The following is a 10,306-nucleotide window of genomic DNA, read 5'->3' as shown; positions in this document are numbered from 1 at the left end:
CACATGTAAAGGTCTTTAAAACCTTAAAACACTATGTCTATACTGTCCTTATAACAACTCTATGAATTGTGTATTTTAATCATATTTTATGAGAGAAGGAATAAAGACTCTGAGTAGTTAAATGACCTGGAGTCACACAGCTAGCAAGGAAAGTAGAAGTGCTCTGGATACTACTTGAGGCAGCTAATAACTAGGAGTGCTTTGGCCTCTATGTCCTCTAATCTCTACCCAAACTATTTTCCACCAGTAGCCTCCAAGAAGCTCATGTTGCTTTTAGTAAATCAGTTGTCTCCAACTCTTTGTGACTCCATGTACCATAGCAAGCCAATACTATCCATGGGGTTTCTTGGCAAAGACACTGGAGTGGTTTGCCATCTCCTTCTTCAGTGTAGAGAGGCAAACTGAAGTTAAGTGACTTGTCCAGGGCCACACACTTAGTACATTTCTGAGTCAGAATTTGAACTCAGGTTTCTTTGACTCCAGGTCCATTTCTCTGTTCACTGAGCCATCTAGCTTTCTCTACAAAGCTCATACTCATTATAATATGAAATGTATAGAATAAAGATAGCCTCTGGCCCTAATGAAGAGCCTACAATGGCATAATTGATTGGATAAGGCATTAACTGAGCACTGGGTACTTAGAACACCTGACCTTGTCCCAGAGCCTTCTAACCCATGGGAGCTAAATAAATGACAATAATCATGGTGGCAATAATGGTAACATGAAGCGAATCAAGTCCATATTGTAGCCAAAAGCTCTCAAATCTAGCTTAGTTTAGAAAATTGTTGGTTTATAGAAACTGACTTACTTTTTTTTCTGGGAGATAACTTTTCACCTCTGGTTAAGATGATGTGCTTACGCCTGCAGGGGAAAGAATCTATTTTAATAATGTGGTTAACACAGTAGGCACCTCTGGTTTTCATACCCACAATGACATAATAGAAAACATGGGCATGGTTTGCAAGATGACATAGACCTGGGAACTGGGCCTGTGATTTCATTGGTTTAAGCAATTTCTAGGGGAAATAACTCCTTCTACCAATGCAGGAACATTACCTGTAACTTATAGCCTCAGAGAATTGCCTAGAGCACTGTCCAGGGTCCTACAGCTACTAGGTGGTCAGAGACAGGCCTTTGGCCAGAACCCAGATCTTTTGACTCCAAGACTGGCTCTCTATCCCCAGTGATAAAATATTCGATATAAATCATTTAATCAGAAAGAAATCAAGCAAACCACTTTAGGATAAGAATTGACCCATTACATACACTCCACTTCAATAGGGCAAAACTTTATCACTATTTTCAATAACCTAACTTAAAATCATGTTAAAAAACAAACAAACAAGCATCATTGTCTCCAGGGAGGACACCAAAAAGAAATCCCTTCTATTTTCTAAGCTTGTGTGAGAACACTGTTAAATTTTAAGGTTGTCAGAAATTAGTGCCCTTGGTTTCCCAAATCTGCAATGTATTTGTTTTATTTCTTGTATAGGGTGTAGTCCTCTTGGGAGAAGTGCATTAAATGTTAGCTAATACAAGCATTTTGAATGGATTTTGGGGGTATGTTCTCCCTGTTTTCTGCCACAATCTTGTTTCTCCTCACTATCAGAGCTCCCCCAAACAAAAATACTACACATCCACATAGATAAAGAAATTTAGATGTGAGAGAGTTGGAATTTTTCCCTTTATGCCTCTAAACATGAGAAAAAAAAATTGCATAGTACAAGGGTCCATACTCTTTTTGTATCATAGAATCTTTTTTTTTTTTTGCTTTTTGGAGGGGGGATGGTAGGGAAATTGGGGTTAAGTGATTTGCCCAAGGTCACACGGCTAGTCAGTGTTAAGTGTCTGAGGCTGGATTTGAACTCAGGTCCTCCTGACTCCAGGGCCGGTGCTCTACTCACTGCCCCACCTAGCCACCCCTGAATCATAGAATCTTTTGTCAGTTCGAGAAAGTTTATAAAGCCCTTCCTGGAATGTTAATAAGTTAATAAAATAAAATACATAGAATTATTATAAAGACAGCCAATTATTTTGAAATATCAGTTATCCAAAGTTGTGGGGGTTTTTTATTACATTTGAAGCCACTAGCTTACAATCCTCCTTCAAGTTGATCTAGGAGCATTTACATTTTGCCTTGGTCATTTATTACAATAGGATGCTATGCAAGACACTTCATTTATTTGGTCTTTCTGCTTCCTCTATAAAATGGAGATTGGATGCCATGGTCTATGAGGCTGCTTCCAACTTAAAAGTCTATAATTCTATTATCTTATTGTCCTCTTTTAAATTCTGTATGTACTAATTATTTATATGTTAACTCTTGCAATAGAATGAGTAGGACTTTACTTTCTCCTTTGTATCACTACTACCTAGGAGAACATGAGGCAGCTGGGGGAGCAGCAGACAGAGCACTGAGTCTGGAGTCAGGAAGATGACTTCAAATCCAGCCTCAGACACTTATTAGCTGTATGGCCCTGGGAAAGTCATTTAACTTCTATTTACCTCGGTTTCCTCATCTGTAAAATGGGGATAATAATAATACCTACCCCTCAAGGTGGTTGGGAGTATTTGTAATGGGAATGCAAATTTGGAAGATCTTCCCTGCCCCTAGGCTAAAATGCACCTGAAGCCTGGGGAGGGAGGCTTGTTTTTCAGTAGATACTTCTTGATTGGCCAGTGAGTCAATAAGGTTGTTACATTCTCTGAGCCAGGAGAAGGCTATATAAGCCCTGATGCATAGCTTTGTTTTGGGACTCACTTTGAGAAGTGTTCTGTGATTTGATCTGAATTCTGGGAAGCCGTTGTTGAGAGTCCCCCGGCTTTGAAAAACCCAGATGTGGAAACCCAGATGTTGACTGGGTATGGATGTAATGGCTGGACAGTTTGGAAATCTGTCTACTTGATCTGTTTCTGTCTTGATAATTCTGCCTGTATGCTTTGAAGTTCGGGGTGCTGACCTTTTTCCCCTGAACAAGGTAAACAGATATATGTCTGACTGATTAAAGTAAGCTTGTTAACCCATTTTGAGTTGCTTTCCTTTAACAAAGCAGATCCAAGAACCTGTGGTAGCTGCAAACCCTGAGGACGCTTGGGGTGCTTGCTGCTACAGTATTCAGTTAAATAAAATTTGTAAAGTACTTAGCACAGGGTTTGGCATATGGTAGACACTTAAAAATGCTTCTTTCAGTTGTGGTATATGATTGTAATGAACTATTATTGTGCTATATGAAATGACAAGAAGGCTGATTTTGGAAAAATCTGGAAAGACTTACATGAGCTGATGCAAAGTGAAGTGAGCAAAACCAGGAGAACCTGTACACAGTAACAGCAATATTGCAGGATAATCAACTGTGAATGACTTAGCTATTCTCAGCAATACAATGATCCAAGACAAGTCCAAAGGACTCATGATGAAAAATGTCCATATCCAGAGAAAGAATTGGTGGTGTCTGAATGCAGATCAAAGCCTACTATTTTTCACTTTGTTTTTTTTTTATGGGTTTGTTTTGGTTTGGTTTGTGACTTCTTTCACAATATGATGTAGCAGCAAGCACTCTAGCATACCCAGGATGACTGCTAACATAGGGTAAAGGAAAGAAACTTTAAAGGGAGTCAACAATCTTTAATTAAACATCTCTCTCTCTCTCTCTCTCTCTCTCTCTCTCTCTCTCTCTCTCTCTCTTTATATATATGTATATATGTATATATATATATATATATATATATATATATTACATACACATATAAAATTCATTTAGTTCAGGGGAAAGAGTCAGCACCCTGAACTTCAGAGAAAATACAAACAAATTACAAGGAGACAAAAAATACAGAGAAAATAATACAATTGAACAGACCAACAGACAGGGCTTCTAGCTATCTGACCATTACATACACACACAGTTAGCTACCAGAGAGAGAGCACCAACAACTGTGTTTTCAAAGCCAGTGGGCTCCTTAACAGCTACCCAGAGTCTCATCTGACCAAACCATACAACTCTTCCCATAAGTGAGCCCCAAAGCAAATTCTCACCTTATAGTGTGTATATATATATATATATATATATACACTATATATATATATGTGTATATATATATATATATATATATATATATATATATATACCCTTATTCAGAGTCAGGACATCATAACTTCCATGATCTACTGCCTAATTACAAAGTAAGAAAAGGTGTGGGCCTTCCTGAAAAACAAGTATGGTTGCACATGCAAAACTTATATCAGATTGCTTACCATGTTGGTGGGGAGGGAGAGAATTAAAAACTCAAATTTTTTTTAAAATGAAGTTTAAAATTGCTTTACATGTAATTGGGGAAAAATGAAACATTAGTAAAATAAAAAATAAATGCTTTTTCCCCTCCCTTTGATAAAATCTTATAGATTGTTTAGATATGAAGTGTTAATAAATGGAGGGAATCTGAAAGGGCTTCATGGAGAAGGTGGCATTGGAATCAAGCTAAAAAAGATGTTGAGGTATATGCCACTCCTTTCAGTAAAACCAGCTGTCAGTCCTACTCAAACTCCCTTGTAATTATTTCTCCTGAAAAAGATCTTAGGTTCATTCAAATGGTAACTAATGTTATTTTAAAATTTTTAAATAACTATTTTAGTCAATGTAAATAACTTGTCTTCTTTTCCTCACTGCTCCTCACTGAGATAAAGAAAGGCATTTTTTTTTATAGACTGGATGCCAAGAAAGCTTTGAAACCTAGCTTCAGAGATTTGTAATTTCAGAGCTTCTGACAGCCAGATTTTTGCATGGTCAAAGGAAAAAGAGGACAGGAGGTAGCAAAGGGTAGAGAAAAATGGATAAATATTCAGCTGTGCAGTTGGAGTTGAAGGAGGAGGGGGAGAATCTGCCTAATACAGTCAAGTCTTATTCAAAAGAGAGTAGTCGCCACATCATGGGCAAGATGCCAAGAAGCAATAATAAAGGAGATATGGAGGACTGCAACATAGTACTCTATAAATACATTTTTCCAATTAGCCAGAAGTGTTTATTCATCAAGCCATGCCACAATGCTTTTGGTAACTGAGTTGTACAAGCAGCTGTAATTGGCAATTGAAAAACATCCACAAAACAGCTTTGATGCCCAACCCTGTAATTGTAGATAGTCCATGTTTCCAGTGAATGTTCCTTTCAGTCATGGAGTCTGAGCCTGGGACTACATGTTTAGACCCTGGTGCACTATCAAGATTTCAGTGGAGCAGGTCTCAAAGGTTCTCTGATCTAATACCTTCTTTCTATTTAAAGAAAACAGAGCTGAGCAGACTAAAGGCATCCCTTTAGCAGACACAAGGGCTGGTCTCGGTGTTAGGGTGCCAACTTCAAAAGCATTTTTCCTGAAGGTGCATTGTACTTATCACATTTTGAGTGGTGTACGGGGTTAGAAAATGTGTGCTCTCACCTTGAATGCTCAGGTTCATGCAGATTGTCCATATGTGCATTTTTATTCAAGTCTGCTTTCCAAGGAGAGAAGAAACTAGTGCTTCACTTTCCCAGGAAGAGTTGTTAGACTTTTACCCTGATAAATTAATAAAACTGATTTATTGATAGAGCAAGGCAAACACCTTTATTATATGCTGTATAAGCTGTTTAATTATATTCCCTTACCTAGAACAAACAGAGATGCTCCAAGGTCTTCCATCAACAATTAGGTAGTTTAGTGAAGAAATCACCAAACTTGGAGTCAGGAAAACCCAAGTTCTAATCTTGTCTCAGACATTTACTAGCCGTGACCCTGGACAAGTCACTTAATACCTCTCAGTCCATTTCCTCATTGGTGAAAGCAATAGCACCTACTTTACAGGGTTGTTTTGAGACTCAAAAGGGTTAATAATTGGAAAGTGTTTTGTCAACCTTAAAGTGCTATGAATAAGCTAGTTATCGTTATTGTTATTTTATTATTATTATTTTAGGGTCTCCCTGTCCCATCTCTCCTCTCTCTAATTCATCCTCCACAGCTGCCAAAGTGATTTTCCTAAAGCACAGGTCTAACAATTTTATTCCTCTAGTCAATAAACTACAGTTGCTCATTATCACCTCTAGGAACTAATACAAGCTCCTTTGTTTGGCATCTAAACTGCTTCATAGTCAGTCTGGCTTCAACCTACCTTTGGAATCTTATTATACTTAAAAAATTTTATTTACTTATTTATTTTGAACTTAAAAATAAAGCAAGCATTTCTATAACACAGTAGAATAGGGAAAAAAGATGATTATGTGTGAAATTGCAAATCTATTATTTTTAAATGTATTTTACTTTTAATTTATGGAATAAAACAAGCATTTCCATAACACAGTATAATAAAAAAGATAATTGCATATGAAATTGCAAATCTATTATGTATAACTTGCTATCCTTTTAAATATATAGAAAAGTTATCACGTAAATTTCTTTTTTTCCTTTTTTTTCTTCCCCACTTTGCCCTAGATGGCTATTAGATGTGTGTGTGTATGTGTAAAACCATTCCATACATACTTCATTTTATCTCTTTTTTCCATTTTATCTCCTTTTTCATAGGTCCCTTGTAGCTAATTTGTGTATTTGTAATAGTCAAAATGACTTATTCCCTCAAATTTGCCCTTTTTAAAAAAAATTTTTTTTGGAGGGGAGAACGCAGGGCAGTTGAGGTTAAGTGACTTGCCCAAGGTCACACAGCTAGTAAGTGTGATCAGGTGTCTGAGGTCAGATTTGAAGTCAGGTCCTCCTGACTCCAGGACCAGTGCTCTATTCATTGAACCACCTAGCTGCCCCTCAAAGTTGTTCTTAAAACAATGTTGCTTACTCCATACAACATTCTGCTGGTTCAGCCCCTTTCATTCTTCATCATTTCATGCAAGTCTATCCATGTTTTTATTATACTTTTAACTCTCCTTACCTGCTCTACAATCTAGTCTAGCTTTCTTACTGCTCTTCACATGTGACATTTTACCTTCTATCTCTCCTTTTATGCCCAACCCGTACCCCCCTTCCTGAAGCACACTCCTGCCTCACCTCTACGTCTTAGAATTCCAAGTTCCTTTAAGGCTAGACTCTGATGCCACCTTCTACAACAACTTTCTTGATTCCTTTTATGTCTAATGCCTATAACCCAATTAATTTGCAGAATTCACAAGTGTGTGCTTGTTTATGCTTAAAGGTTTATATGTCATCTCCCCTAATAGGACATGTGTTCTCTGAAGGCAGAATTGTTTCATTTTTATTTCTCTATTCCCACAATATCTACCACATAGCAGGCTCTTGCTTAATAAATGCTTGCAATTTAATTGATAAAGATTGTTCCTGGTATGAGGTAACTTGATGGCTCAGTGGACAGAGTACTGGGCTTGGAGTCAGGAAGACCTGAGTTCAAATCTGCTCTCAGACACTTACTAGCTATGTGACCCAAGGCAAGTCACTTAGCCTCGGTTTACGTAAATCCACTGGAGAAGGAAATAGCAAACCTCTCCAGTATCTTTGCCAAGAAAACCCCATAGACAGTATTGATGCATCCATGATGTCCCAGAGTCAGACGTGAATGAAACAATATTAAATTCTGTCAGGGACAGCTATTTTCTGGTATCATTTCCAATCAAAAACCATGTCACCTATAGCTACTACAACTTCAAAGAAGTTCCACTTACTCCAAGATTAAAAAAAAATTATTCAAGAAAACCAGGAAAAGTCAATAACAAAGACCACTCCTCCTCCCCCAGTCAAATTTCCTGTTTAACATAAAGTTAGGTGTTCAACAGGAATAGACAGCAGATTCCAGTACCACCAGCCCTGAAGCTCCAGAAGGACCTGCCAATAACTGAGAATGTGTGACAGCTAGCACACCCATTCACACGGCAAATTAATTGGGGGGACACTAGAAGTTGAAGAAATCAAGAAAGTCATTGTAGAAGGGAGCATCAGAGTCTAGCCTTGAAGGAACTAGGAATAAACAGATGATAGATAGATAGATAGATAGATAGATAGATAGATAGATAGATAGATAGATAAAGTGGAAAGATATATAAATGAATGGATATATACATACACATATTTATATATGTATGTGTATACATACATATACATACATATGTATACTATATATACACATACATATAAATATACACATATATACATATACACAGACATACTTATTATATATAACTAGATTTTCTTTCTAGTCTTTAAAACAAATTTAGAGATGGAAAAGAAACTACCTTTAAAAGAATAATCCCACAGGATAATCTGGACCCCTTTAAAAAGGAGTGGGGATGAGGGAGAATATCAGGAAGGAGGAGTTGTCTCCATCATGAAATGGAGCCTTTAGAATTTTGAATGATTTTTTTTAAAGCATTTGGGGTTAAGTAACTTGATCAAGGTTACACGGCTAGTTATTTTGTGTGGGTGCCAAGTATCTGAGGCCAGAAGAGATCCTGAGTCTCATGATGCCGGGGTTGGCAGCACTCTTACTCACTGAGCCACCTGGACGCCCCATTTTGAATGATTTTGCAACTATACTTTCAACTAGGAGAGGACCTGGAAGTGATTCCTTAAGAGAGTGTCTTTGCTTTAGCATCTTCTGTATTTTTCATGTGCTTACCATGTACTAGTGACAATTAAATCAATTTTTGCCCAAGTCCCCCGAGGTGGGGTATCTGCCATTTTCCTCAGAGCAGGTATATTAGATCACTGGGTATCCAGAAACAGAGCTGTGAGCAGTTGCAGAGTTGAACGTGACAAATGCCAGGGAAACTTCAGTTCGAAGACAAAATTTAAGAGAATTACCACTTCTTGACTAACTGAGAAAACAAGTATGTAATATAAACAAAGTGGCTTTTCTCTGTCTTAGTGAAAGGAGTGCTGCTGCAATTAAGCTTTTGAAATGACTTTCACCCAGACGTGATTTGACTCATGACAGAAATCTTCCTTAAAAAAAAAAACTGTTTCACTTTTCTCCAAAATTTAAAATTTACATTTAATTTCCAGTCATAGAATACGAATTTATTGAACTTGGCACTTAACCCCCCCAGTGCCTTCTAGCACATACAGCAGCCTGAACATTTAGTTTACCAGAAGCAAAAACTAAAGTTACCATTCACTTAGCCTTTGCCTACATCTACCCCAGGTGGCTGATCATTGAAGCTGCTTTAGACCACAGACCACAATGTCTCCACCACAGTCTCTTCCTCCTCCCCCTTCCTCTTTTCTTTCTTCTTCTCCCTCTCCCCACACCTGCCTCAACATCTTCACTCTTCCCCTTACCTTCCCAGGCAAAATATATCCTCTTTCATTTAAGTCGTTCAATCCATTTCTTATTGAACAAAACAGATCTCCTCTTCCTAGAACCACAGAGCAGAGCTGGAAGGGGCCATAGTGGTCATCTAGTCCAAACCAGGGCACCATGCTGCCCTCACCATTCCTTTTTCTTCTCCTCCTCCTCCACTTCCTCCTTTCTCTTCTTATTCCTCTCACTTCCCCATAGTACAACTGCAAAGTTATTTAAAATTCTGAAGTTTCTGTTTTCTCATGACAATGCTTCCTCCCTGCCACCCTCCTGTCAAGGGTCAAGATCAAGATCAACCTGAATTACCTTTATTATTTGTGGTACCTCCCCTTCCAGTGAAGGAACATTAAACCCATCTTGTGCTCCACAATCATTGATAAAGCACTTATTATAAGCTCAGCACTGAAGCAAATGCCTACCTGTATTCAGCCATGAAAAGATCCAAGGGACTAAAAATGAGGGGAATAAATATATTCATTCAATAGGCATATATTAAGGTCCAGAATTAAGACAAAAAAGTAAAAGCAAAAGAGCTTCTTGAAGCCTAAAATTCTAACAAAGTCATAGCATTTAAATCTGGAAACGTCCTTATAGATGTTTATTTTAACTCCCTCACTTTATTAATGAGACCCAAAGAGTTTAAATAATGTCCTCTGGCTCTGTACATAGAGCGCTTAAATTTTTTTTTTTTACCACATGGGTTTTCTCTCAGATAAAGTCTTTCTATTCAAGAAATATTTAGTAAGTACCTACTATGTGCAAAAGAACATCATGACAGATCTCCTCTTATGAAAATAAAAAACCCAAAATACAAAAAAAATGTGCTTCTTCTTCAAAGGGATGTATATATAGTATACACAAACATCTACATCTATATAGACATACATGTCTATATAGCCATATTTGTCTATATATACATATACACACATATATGTGCAAATATATGAATGAATGGTTACAAATAGGAAGGAAGGAAGGAAGAAAGGAAGGAAGGAAGGAAGGAAGGAAGGAAGGAAGGAAGGAAG

General features: G+C 37.5%; 1 long non-coding RNA gene across 1 annotated transcript; it reads right to left on the bottom strand.

The window, feature by feature from the left end:
• Positions 1-809: 809 nt before the first annotated feature.
• Positions 810-9,429, bottom strand: LOC138151603 (uncharacterized). Its single transcript, XR_011165874.1, has 3 exons — positions 9,260-9,429; positions 5,429-5,545; positions 810-862 (listed from the first exon to the last, which is right to left on the bottom strand). It is a non-coding gene; the product is annotated as an uncharacterized lncRNA (long non-coding RNA).
• Between the last annotated feature and the right edge of the window lie 877 nt (positions 9,430-10,306).

The sequence above is a fragment of the Petaurus breviceps genome, unplaced genomic scaffold (assembly GCF_028583685.1).
Source record: "Petaurus breviceps papuanus isolate PSGF00001 unplaced genomic scaffold, PetGlider_PUasm1.0 90903, whole genome shotgun sequence".
Classification (NCBI taxonomy): domain Eukaryota; kingdom Metazoa; phylum Chordata; class Mammalia; order Diprotodontia; family Petauridae; genus Petaurus; species Petaurus breviceps.
The sequence above is the reverse complement of the archived record's forward strand: the minus strand, read 5'-3'. Positions and strand labels throughout refer to the sequence as shown.